We start from the raw sequence: 2,500 nt of genomic DNA on the forward strand, positions 1-2,500 counted from the left end.
TCCCTTGATTTGCCCTGGAGCTCCCACGTCTTAAAAAGGTCTCTCCTATAATTGTACACCAACCATTTTGAGGTTTGGGTGCAAACCTCTCGAATGGGGGGACTCGGTCCCCTATCTACAGCGCCCCTAATGACGACAGGTGGTACTGCGCCCCTGGTAGCCCGGCCATTGAAAATGAATGGGCCCATTCATTTCAATGGGGAATTTCGACCCCTGGTTGCCCGCCATTCATTTCAATGGGGAATTTCGACCCCTGGTCGCCCGCCATTCATTTCAATGGGGACTTTCGACCCCTGGTTGCCCGCCATTCATTTCAATGGGGGATTTCGACCCCTGGTCGCCCGCCATTCATTTCAATGGGGGATTTCGACCCCTGGTAGCCCGCCATTCATTTCAATGGGGGACTTCGACCCCTGGTAGCCCGCCATTCATTTCAATGGGGGACTTGGACCCCTGGTAGCCCGCCATTCATTTCAATGGGGGATTTCGACCCCTGGTCGCCCGCCATTCATTTCAATGGGGGATTTCGACCCCTGGTAGCCCGCCATTCATTTCAATGGGGGACTTCGACCCCTGGTTGCCCGCCATTCATTTCAATGGGGGATTTCGACCCCTGGTCGCCCGCCATTCATTTCAATGGGGGATTTCGACCCCTGGTCGCCCGCCATTCATTTCAATGGGGGATTTCGACCCCTGGTAGCCCGCCATTCATTTCAATGGGGGACTTCGACCCCTGGTAGCCCGCCATTCATTTCAATGGGGGACTTGGACCCCTGGTAGCCCGCCATTCATTTCAATGGGGGACTTCGACCCCTGGTTGCCCGCCATTCATTTCAATGGGGGACTTCGACCCCTGGTTGCCCGCCATTCATTTCAATGGGGGATTTCGACCCCTGGTCGCCCGCCATTCATTTCAATGGGGGATTTCGACCCCTGGTAGCCCGCCATTCATTTCAATGGGGGACTTCGACCCCTGGTTGCCCGCCATTCATTTCAATGGGGGACTTCGACCCCTGGTTGCCCGCCATTCATTTCAATGGGGGATTTCGACCCCTGGTCGCCCGCCATTCATTTCAATGGGGGATTTCGACCCCTGGTAACCCGCCATTCATTTCAATGGGGGACTTCGACCCCTGGTTGCCCGCCATTCATTTCAATGGGGGACTTCGACCCCTGGTTGCCCGCCATTCATTTCAATGGGGGATTTCGACCCCTGGTTGCCCGGCATTCGTTCCTATGTGGCGGGGGATTTCAACCCCAGGTCGCCCTCGTGTGGTTCTTTTTGGCGCAGCTGACGGGCTCCGCTGCTCGTGGAGGTTTGCTAGTGGAGGATAACCCCCTGCCTGGGCAACTCGAACGCCCGGCATTCGTTCCTATGTGGCGGGGGATTTCAACCCCAGGTCGCCCTCGTGTGGTTCTTTTTGGCGCAGCTGACGGGCTCCGCTGCTCATGGAGGTTTGCTAGTGGAGGATAACCCCCTGCCTGGGCAACTCGAACGCCCGGCATTCGTTCCTATGTGGCGGGGGATTTCAACCCCAGGCCGCCCTCGTGTGGTTCTTTTTGGCGCAGCTGACGGGCTCCGCTGCTCATGGAGGTTTGCTAGTGGAGGATAACCCCCTGCCTGGGCAACTCGAACGCCCGGCTCCCCCCCGGTCCGCTGGAGCTCCTCCAACGGCCAGCAACAAGCCCCGAAGACGGGCGCGCTCCCCGCGGTCCGCTGGAGCTCCTCCAACGGCCAGCAACAAGCCCCGAAGACGGGCGCGCTCCCCGCGGTCCGCTGGAGCTCCTCCAACGGCCAGCAACAAGCCCCGAAGACGGGCGCGCTCCCCCCGGTCCGCTGGAGCTCCGCCAACGGCCAGCAACAAGCCCCGAAGACGGGCGCGCTCCCCCCGGTCCGCTGGAGCTCCTCCAACGGCCAGCAACAAGCCCCGAAGACGGGCGCGCTCCCCCCGGTCCGCTGGAGCTCCTCCAACGGCCAGCAACAAGCCCCGAAGACGGGCGCGCTCCCCGCGGTCCGCTGGAGCTCCTCCAACGGCCAGCAACAAGCCCCGAAGACGGACGCGCTCCCCCCGGTCCGCTGGAGCTCCGCCAACGGCCAGCAACAAGCCCCGAAGACGGGCGCGCTCCCCGCGGTCCGCTGGAGCTCCTCCAACGGCCAGCAACAAGCCCCGAAGACGGGCGCGCTCCCCCCGGTCCGCTGGAGCTCCGCCAACGGCCAGCAACAAGCCCCGAAGACGGGCGCGCTCCCCCCGGTCCGCTGGAGCTCCTCCAACGGCCAGCAACAAGCCCCGAAGACGGGCGCGCTCCCCCCGGTCCGCTGGAGCTCCTCCAACGGCCAGCAACAAGCCCCGAAGACGGGCGCGCTCCCCGCGGTCCGCTGGAGCTCCTCCAACGGCCAGCAACAAGCCCCGAAGACGGGCGCGCTCCCCGCGGTCCGCTGGAGCTCCGCCAACGGCCAGCAACAAGCCCCGAAGACGGGCGCGCTCCCCGCGGTCCGCTG

Source organism: Leptonotus elevatus, unplaced genomic scaffold (genome assembly GCF_054856555.1).
Source record: "Leptonotus elevatus isolate MCC_2025b unplaced genomic scaffold, RoL_Lele_1.0 HiC_scaffold_262, whole genome shotgun sequence".
NCBI classification, from domain to species: domain Eukaryota; kingdom Metazoa; phylum Chordata; class Actinopteri; order Syngnathiformes; family Syngnathidae; genus Leptonotus; species Leptonotus elevatus.